Consider the following 10,092-nt stretch of genomic DNA (forward strand, 5'->3'; position numbering starts at 1 on the left):
TAGAGGTCTCTCAGAGGAGGAAATCCAAGCCATCCTGGACGTCTTCACGGGTGACAGTGATTCCCCACTGGACGACAAGGTTGTGGACAAAGATTATGTCCAACCAGAGGAGGTGGAAACCAGCAGCAGTGATGAGGAGGTCCCGTCCCCCAGGAAATGGTGCGACATGACTTATCGTGCTGCTAGAGAGGGCCAGCCTGCACAAAAACTACGTGCAACATCCTCTCGGCAGCCCTTACGTGATGTGGAGCCCGATTTCAAAGAACGAGGACGAGGACAGAGCCGTGGGACATGCTGCCACATGGTACGGCCGAGAGATTATCACTCATCGCGGCCCCGAGAGCACACCATGTCGTACAAGCAGGTATGGGCCTAGTCTTTTGTTCGGGGAGGGCGGAAGTGGCGTGGGGGGAGTGGGGAGTGAAAGGGAAAGTGCAGGGGCGAGTATAGAAAGTGAGATTGGCGGGAGTGAGTCATCACTTTCCCGTGGTGGTGTGAGGCGGTGGGGCGTATCACCTGGGGCAGTAAGGGTGCATGATGAATCACGTGGGGTTGTGATGGAGGGGGAAGATGGGGAGGAACCACTCCCGAGCACGTCTTATGCTCCCCAGTATTCCCAGACACATGGGCGAGTGAGGGTGTGTGATGAATCACGTGGTGTTGTGATGGAAGGGGAAGGTGGGGAGGAACCACTCCCAAGCACATCTTATGTTCCTCAATATTCCCAGACTTCATCCCCACAGCCCCCTAATGTTCCACAAGGCCGTAACGGTAAGTGAAAGGGAAAGGGTGAAGGCCGAGAGAAGAGGAGTGTGAGTGGGGAAGCCCTCCGCAACCTCCCCCACCAGCATCTTCTCCCCACCCAGACGGAGGCAACAATGGGGATGATGGGGACGAGGGATTTGTGTCATAGAATTGGGAGGATGCGAGTGATTTTTCTCCCATCATTCACCCCTTCACTGAGCAGGGGCGCACTGGCTGCACTGCTCCAGGAATTCATCCTAATTCCACCAGGCTAGATTTTTTCCACCTTTTTTTCAGTGATGGGTTTTGTGGAGGAAATAGTGGACCAAACAAACCGTTTTGCTAGCAGCCAGCGCAATGGAAGAGAAGACTGGGCAGAAGAAGCAGGGATTCTATCAATTATGATTACCCAGTCTCCCTTGCAGAAATGTTTTAATTTTTTTCCCTGGTACTTTTGATGGGTATTGTACGAAAGAACAGAATTCCGGCATACTGGACCAGGGACCCTATTATGCTGACACCAATATTTGGCCAAGTCATGAGCCGTAATCGCCTTCAGCAAATTCTAAGTCGCCTCCACTTTTACGATGCTGATGATCCTGCAAATGCAAATGACACAGATAAGATCAGGCGAATTAGGTTGGTTTTTGATCACCTGAGGCAAACATTCCATTCCTCATTTTATCCCTATGGAGACCTCGTCATAGACGAGAGTCTTGTGTTGTGGAGAGGCAATATTTCATTTCGGCAGTACATACCCAGCAAAAGGCACCGTTTTGGGTTCAAGATCTTTGTTATGTGTGACTGTAAGACTGGCTATATGCAAGACATAGTCTTGTACACCGGTGCATAGACAGACATAATAGAAGATCGGAGTATTGGACTGTCTGGAGCAGTGGTAAAGACAATGACAGAATGCTACCTTCATCATGGTCACGTCCTTTACCTGGACAACTGGTACACTAGCCCTCTTCTCGCTCGTTATCTACACAGGCATGACACGGGAATCTGTGGTACCGTCAAGGTGAACCGGCGTCACATGGTCAAGGTGGGGCGGAAACTTGACAGAAATGAGGTTGTCTTCTTCCAGGCAAACAATATACTAGCAACAGTGTGGAACCACAATAGAGAAGTCAGCCTCTTGTCCACGGTTCACTGCCCCTTGATGCACCGTACAGAGTCCGTGGATTACCGGAGTGAGAACAGGCACCACATATGGAAACCTGAGTGTGTCCTCGATTACAACATCAACATGCGCCTAGTGGACCAGTCAGACTCCATGATATCCACTGTCGAGTGTGCCAGGACCACGATGAAGTGGTACAAGAAGCTCTTCTTTCACCTGCTAGATATAACTGCCCTGAATTGCCACCACCTGCACGCCATAACAACAGGAGTTCAGGAAACCTTTGAAGGGTTTGTGAGGAAGCTTACACGTGAGATTTTTGCCCGATTTGCAGTTGAAAGGCCCCAACACTGCACACGCACTGCACCTACAGCCCAAACTCCCCTGGGAATATCCGCCTGCCAATTCCCCACTCCTATACCTCCCCAGCCAAATAGACCTAGCCCCAAAGCAGGTGTCATTTATGTAGAAATTCCCGGGTGAGACCCACCACTCAGAGAAAAGACACCCGCTATGAGTGTGTTGAGTGTGACGTGGGTCTCTGCATTCACCCTTGTTTCAGTGAGTATCACACCTTGATGCACTTCTGATATGGTGTGAATGCGATATGACGCTGATACTCAGAAATAAATGCGACAAACAGAAGCTCAGTGTAATTATAAGGCCCGTAGATCTGTAAATAGTAGTATGGAAGTGGAAACGTGTGTATTATAAGTGGAAAAATCTGTAAGGGCATAAATATTTTCTAAGTGGAAACCTTCCCAGCAAGTGTATGTAGATGCGCTTTTCTAATGCTCAGTGAAATAAATAAGGCCCGTAAATATGTAAATATTAGTATTAAAAATGTAAACGGGTGTAATATAAGCTGAAAGTTTTGTAAGTGGTGAAATTTAGTCTAAGTCAAAATATTCCTAGCAAGTGTATATAGATGCGATTTCCTGACGCTCAGTGGAATAAATAAGGCCCGTAAATATGTAAATAGGAGTATACAAGTGGAAACGGGTGTAATATAACTGGAAAATTAGTATGTAAGTGTATGAATATTATCTTAGTCGAAACATTCATTGCGAGGGTATTTTGGTGCGATATTCTGACGCTCAGTTGAATAAATAAGGCCCGTTAATATGTATAGTGCAGTATAGGGTGGAAACGGGTGTAATATAAGTGGGGAAGTATATTGGGAGTGAAGAAAATAAAGTAGAAGTTGAAACACGAGTGGTAGAGAGTGTGCTCGCTACGTGAATATGCGCTAGCATTTCGCTAAATGCCCTCGTAATGAATGTAAATAATTGAAAACATTTACAATGGTGGAGGAAGGATTCAATGTAAAGAAAACAATACTATGAAAGTGATAAAACAATATGGTATTTTGAGAAACGATTCATAACGAGTGCGCTGAGTAAGCAGATGTGCACTATAGTTATGATACATGTCATCGTAATGAATGAAAAGAGCTGAAAACATTTACCTATAGTACAAAATGGTAAAATGGCACTGAAACAGTATTATACAAGTAGAAAAAATGATATGTTGACTGAAACAAGAAACTTAGCACATAGCGTGTTACCACTCAGACCAAACTCGCTATGCTCGCGTGAAGGTACAATGCTTATTTTTCATATATATGTCATTGAAAACCATTATATTGTTTTTGTTATTGTTTATTAGTTTAAATTCAACAAATGTAGAGGTGTTCTTTGTGGTTTCTCCCAAAATTACCTACCATAGAAAACGTGAGCGCCTCACACGTCAGCGACAGAATACGATACATGGCGCAGGGGACCTCACCTGTTCCGACCACTTATGGACCACGGTAAGCCCTTTCTTGGTGGTTTTCCTTTGTTTCTCAACAACAGCGGAAGTTTTAGCCAAAAATTTTTTTTTCCAAAATAGCTCGGGATTCGGGGGTGTCGGAGGTGCGAAGTAGCTAGGGACGTGACGAGTTAATATTGAAAAATGTCCCACCCCTGTAATGGAGACAGTTTTAGCTGGGATGACAAGTAAGATAAAATCTACGGATAGAGAAAGCATAAAAGAGAATTTAATTCACCTAGGTGAATTTGATGAAGAAACTGATTTGTTTTAACTGTTGGAAAAACTTGGCAAACGGTAGCATTACCTGGAGAACAATTAGGGTGTACAAACCTGATTAATCACAAAATTTACGTGCATCCAGACACACAACCAATCTTTTTTTGTACCTGTCTATAGAGTCCCACAATCACAACGTACACTTGCAAACAAGTATGTCGATGAAATTTTAAAACTTGGCATTATTGAGCCATCAGTCTCCCCATGGAATACCCCATTATTTTTCGTGCCTAAACGAAATGGAGAAATGCGTGCTGTAGTAGATTATCGTAAAGTAAATAATCACACAATCCCAGATCGATTTCCCACGCCATTGCTAAGTGACGTCCTGCAAAATATTGGACCAGAAAATGATGTATTTTCCACAATCGATGTGCTTAATGGATATTATCAAATACCAATAGATGAGGATTCACGTAAATACACTGCCTTTTCCACAAATACGGGGCATTTTCAATACATGCGAATGTCAGTGGGATTGAAGACAGTACCAGGCACTTTTCAGCGCTTGATGAATTATGTATTGTCCGGAATTCTAAGACAGGGAATATTCGACTATCTTGATGATTTAATTATCACAACTAATGACATAAACAAACATCTCCAGAAATTAGACCAACTCCTACAAAAGCTTGGTGATGCTGGATTAAAAATTAACCTGTCTAAATGGAAATTTTCCTTTAAGGAATTAAAATTCTTAGGCCACAAACTGAATGCAAAAGGTATACATACATCTGATGATAAAATACAAACAGTTAAAGAATTACCTGAACCGACTACTGTAGACGATGTTAGACAATTTTTAGGTCTGGCAGGATACTATAGATCTTTTATACAACAATTCTCTCATATAGCTTTTCCTTTATTCCAGCTACTCAAAAAAGATGCTATATTCCAATGGTGAGAAGAACAAAAACAAGCACATAATGAAATAAAAGATAAACTTACAAATGCACCATGCTTGGCCTATTCTGATTTCACAAAACCATTCATAATTTGCACACACGCATCTGTTAAAGGATTAGGGGCTGTATTTGTGCAAGAAGAGAGGAAAGAACCAACCAACTGCAGTCGCCAGCAGACAAATAAAAGGTGCAGAGAAAAATTATTGCACTACAGACTTAGAGTCACTTGCAGTGGTATTTGCATTAGAAAAGTTTCGAGGTTTGGTATATGGTTACGACATTCATTTATTCACCGCCCATAGACCCCTAATGGGTTTGTTAAAAGAAAAACTCCTCTCTGGGAGGAGAGCAAGATAAATGTACAGTCGAAAACTACAACGTAAATATTCACTACATACAAGGCAAAATGAATTTAGTAGCCAGTGCACACTCTAGGAACCCGAAGACAATTCACATCGTGGCATTAGATCTCAAAGCAAACATCCCAAACCATGTTGAACAGAGACTTGATCCAACGTGGTCTAAAGTTATATACAAGTTAGAAAGTGGAGATGACATACAATTACCCAAGCTACATAAACCACTCGAACAATGCACAATAATCAGTAATGCCTTATACAGGATCAACCCAGAACAACCGAAACACCGAAGAAATAATAAACAAGTAGTGGTACCTAATAACATGATACCGCAACTATTACGAACGATACACGATAGCTTACATGCAGGGCATCCGGGAAATGTCAGGATAATTAAAGAAGCCCAGCTGTTATATTACTGGCCAGCATTACGGAAAGATATAAACAATCATACAGACAGATGCGAATCATGTGGAAAACTCAAAGCCTACCCATCACACCTGCACCTATAGGTAATTACCCCTGTGGCACATCAACCGTGGGACGTTGTCGCAATTGACTTGCTCAAGTTACCATTATCAAACAATAATAACCAATACCTATTTGTAGCAACAGATCATTTCTCACGCTTTGTAATTTTAGCCTCAATTAAGAATAAGTCAGCAGAAACAGTAGCAAAAGCAATAATAGATAATGTAATATGTCGCTTCACGACCCCATATAATGGAGGTGAATTTAATTCTGATATCATACAAGAAATATGTGAACAATATAATATCAAGAAGGTTAACGTTTTAGCCTATTACCCACCATCCAATGGGTTAGTAGAGAGACAAAAAAAAAAAGGACTGGATGTACTACGACACATTCTCAATGAAAATTATGCAAGCTGGGATGATTGGATTCCCAGAGTAGAAGCATCAATTAATGGATCTATAATCTACAGGAGACACCACATTTCATTAGCTACGGAACAGGTAAGAAATTACCGTATGGATTTCTCGAAGGTGAAAATCTGCCCATATACAACTACGATGATTACCCTAAACTCCGTTTACGTGAATTCCAGAATATACACAAGAGAATGAAAAAACAATATTCGATGTCCAAGAAAGAAATGACGGAGACATGCAACAAAAAGGCGAAAGAATCGCCTATCAGCTTAGGAGACATTGTCTATGGTATTATTCATACGAGAGACAATAAATTTTCCCAGAAATTTGAAGGCCCATGTAGAGTAATCAGTAAGACTGGAAACAAAGTTGTAATTAGGTTACTGTCAAGTGGCGAAGAAAAATTAATTCATGTTAATCATTTAAAACGGGTACCAAGGGAATTAGCCAGCAATTATACAATCTCTGACACCACCAAAAAAACGAAAAGTACTCATGAAGCTAATCAAAAAGGCAACAATATTACTGAAATAAATTAAGGTCGCATACCAAACAAACAAACATAGGTGCAATTGTTCCTAAACAGGCTACAGTACAGTATTTACATGATCTAGATATCGATTTAATCTCCTATAATTGAAACAACAAGCAATTTTTTGTTCTCCATGAGCCAACCGTAATTCACATCATCACTGTCATCGACCACAGCATGACCATATTAGAAAATTAATAGATTTTTTTTTCCCCGTAGGTAACGATGAGGGGACTTATACCATGGATTCGCCTCTACATACCAAGAGGATATGCTCACTTAGACCCTCAACATATAGTACGCCAAGGATGCCTCATAGCTCTAATGGCCACGACGTCAGTCGTAAAACATGTCATTAGTACTGAAATCAATTTGGATCATTTATACGAATTACCTACTTATCTGAAGAACATTGCCAAACCACTGAGAACCCTTGACTTTATGATAGGAGGCTGTTTCAGAATCTCATAACACAAAGGAAGTAACTGAAATCGTTAAGTTAGCGAAATATAAGATAGAACAGAATAAGTCAATTACGCTCATCATGGTCCAAGATCTATCATCTTGTGGAATAAAGGCATTGAGTGACACGAACAACATCACACGTACTCACCAAAGACGCTGCTTGTTTGACCTGAGAGGTGCAATTCTGGGAAACATCTTCGGATTGGCTACAGAGGAAGACCTTCAAGAAATAAACAACAAATTTAATAAAATAGCCCTGGTACTAGCATATCAAAACAAGTTCGTTGCCGGCCAAAACTCAGCAATGAAGACAATCGTAAAAAATCTAAAACATACATTAGTTATAACTCACCAAAGTGTGGACAAATTAAATGCCATGGAAGGAAACATAACACTTTTCCAACACTTCTCACTCATCACGGAACATATTGACACAATTCTACTCCAGGTTGATAACACAAGAGTTCGTTAAAGGGCACCTTTTATATATATATATATATATATATATATATATATATATATATATATATATATATATATATATATATATATATATACCAGAACAGAGGAAGGAAAAACAAATTAAAAAAAAAATCCATACACCAGATTACTGGTGTCCTCTGTTCATAAAATATCTGTATCAGTTAGACTTGAAGAGCTGTGGGTTGAAATTTGGAGGGAAACAACTCTGGGGACGCGAGTTCCAAAGAGATGCAGTTCGAGGAATGAGAGAATTCTGATAGGCAGAAGTTCTGCAATATGGCTGAGTGACAATCCAGTCATGAGCGCTACCAGACGCCCGTGTAGCACGAGAGAAGGCATGGAGAGGTGACACCATGGACGCAACTTCGTCTGAGCATTTGCCATAAAAATATCTGTAATATAATGCAAGGGAGGCAACATTCCTTCTTACTTGCAGGAGACGTAGTTTATTTTTTTTTTATTTTTTTTTTTATGCGAGGAAGAAGGAACCAAAGGCCATGAGCCCGTAGTAACAGTTCCCTCCAAGAGAAAAACAAAATACATTAGAGAGCCAAATTCAAGATCCGATCATTTTGAGATGCCTGGACACACTGCGTTTGAAAGACTGGAGATCATAGGCAGGAGGAAATACAGACAGAGGGAGACAGTTCCAGAGCTGACCTGTTGCATGAATGAAAGACTGGGAGTAACGGTTAACTCTTGCATTAGAGAGTTGGACAGAAAAGGGATGAGAGTTTGCTGCCAGACGGGTGCTACGCGCCCGTCGTAGAGGTGGAGGAATGCAAGGAGACAGTTCAGAGGAGCAGTGACCATTAAAGTAGCGATAGAAAAGAGATAAAGATGCAACAGTGCGGCGAAGAGACAGAGGTTGAAGGAAGTCAGTAAGAGGAGGAGAGTTAATGAGACGAAAAGCCTTTGACTCCACCCTATTGAGAAGAGCTGTATGTGGGGAGCCTCCCCACACATGAGAGTTGTACTCCACACAGGGGCGGATAAAACCCCTGTATAGAGTCAACAATTGTGCAGGGGTAAAGAAAGAGCGGAGTCGGCTTAGCACACCCAATCTCTTGGAAGCAGATTTTACATGAGATGTAATATGATCTTTCCAAGATAAGTCCCGAGTAAATGAAACCCCAAGCATGTTCAAGGATGATGCAGGATTAATCTGAATATTATTAAACATTAGTGGGTATACCTGTGGAAGATTTTGTCGCGTTGATAGGTGTAAGAACTGAGTCTTAGAAGCATTAAAGACAACCATATTATTTTTACCCCAGTCAGAGATATGAGCCAAGTCAGACATTAGGTGTGCCATAGCCTCATCCCTTGTTTCTTGAAGTAACTGTTGAGATGGGCGTTGCGGGAACCGAATGGAAAGGTGAAGGGTGGAGTCATCAGCGTATGAGTGGATAGGGTTAGATGTACAGCTTAGAAGATCATTGATGAATAAAAGGAAGAGAGTTGGTGATAGGACAGAGCCCTGAGGAACACCACTGTTGATAGATCTAGGAGAAGAACGATGGCCGTCTACGACAGCAGCTATAGAACGACCAGAAAGGAAGCTAGCGATGAAGGTACAGATAGAAGGATAGAAACCGTAGGAGGGCAGTTTGGAAATTAAAGATTTGTGCCAGACTCGATCGAAAGCCTTTGAGATGTCAAGTGCAATGGCAAAGCTTTCGCCAAAGTCCCGAAAGGAGGATGACCAGGAGTCTGAAAGGTAGGTGAGAAGATCACCAGTGGAGCGTCCCTGACGGAACCCATACTGACGATCGGAAAGAAGGTTGTGATAGGAAAGATGCCTTAAAATTTTTTTATTAAGAATTGACTCGAAAACTTTTGAAATACAGGACGTTAAAGCAATTGGACGATAGTTGGAGGGTTGGGAGTGGTCACCCTTCTTTGGGACTGGCTGAATGAGAGCAAACTTCCAGCAAGAAGGAAAGGTACAAGTTGACAGACAAAGGCGAAATAGTTTTCCTAGGCAGGGTGTAAGCACAGAAGCACAGTTTTTGAGAACAACAGGAGGGACCCCATCAGGCCCAAATGCCTTGTTAGTACTGAGGCCAGTAATGGCAGAAAATACATCAACTGAAGAAATTTTAATGTCAGCCATGAGGAAGTCAGAGGGGGGAAGTGATGGAGGAACAGCACCGGAATCGTCTAAGGTGGAATTGGAGGAGAAAGTCTGTGCGAAGAGATCTGCTTTATCAGTAGAAGAAATAGCTACAGAACCATCAGAGTAGAAAAGAGGAGGGAAGGATGATGAGGTAAAGTTGTTAGAAAGATTTTTGGCAAGGTGCCAGAAGGAGCGGGAAGAATTCGAGTTGGAGAGTTGAGAGCATTTAGTATGGATGAAATTATTTTTAGTAGAGCGAAGAACAGACTTAGCACGATTCTGGGCAGAAACGTAAAGATTATGTGATTCAGGGGTGGGTTGGCTCCGGTACCTTTTGTAGGCCTTCTCCTTGTTGCGTACAGCATTAGAACAAGC

This window comes from Coenobita brevimanus, chromosome 25 (genome assembly GCF_032717465.1).
Source record: "Coenobita brevimanus isolate Jiangsu-jjx chromosome 25, ASM3271746v2, whole genome shotgun sequence".
In the NCBI taxonomy this organism is placed as follows: domain Eukaryota; kingdom Metazoa; phylum Arthropoda; class Malacostraca; order Decapoda; family Coenobitidae; genus Coenobita; species Coenobita brevimanus.